Source organism: Marmota marmota, unplaced genomic scaffold (genome assembly GCF_001458135.2).
Source record: "Marmota marmota marmota unplaced genomic scaffold, marMar, whole genome shotgun sequence".
Taxonomy (NCBI): Eukaryota; Metazoa; Chordata; class Mammalia; order Rodentia; family Sciuridae; genus Marmota; species Marmota marmota.
The window spans coordinates 176,429-176,820 of record NW_026000146.1 but is presented as its reverse complement, the minus strand read 5'-3'; positions in this window follow the sequence as shown (position 1 = coordinate 176,820).

Below are 392 nucleotides of genomic sequence, written 5' to 3'. Positions count from 1 at the left end.
TATATATATATATATATATATATATAAATATATATATATGCCTGAATTCAAATGCATGCACATCCACTCCAGAGCTTGGCCCAGAACACTTATTCTATACTAGTTCTACACTTTAGACCCTCCATGAAAGCTGTTATAAATCCAAACCCTGAGCCACACTCCCCAGACATTCTTCTTTTTTTTGGGGGGGGGGGAACAATGAAGATTGAACTCAGGGACACTCAACCCCTGAGCCACATCCCTAGCCCTATTTTATGTAGCTACAGGATCTCACTGAGCTGCTTAGTAAATCTCCTTCACTGAGGCTGGCTCTGAACTCATCATCCTTCTTCCTCAGCCTTCCAAGCTGCTGAGATTACAGGCATGTACCACCATGCTCAGCTCTCCAGAGA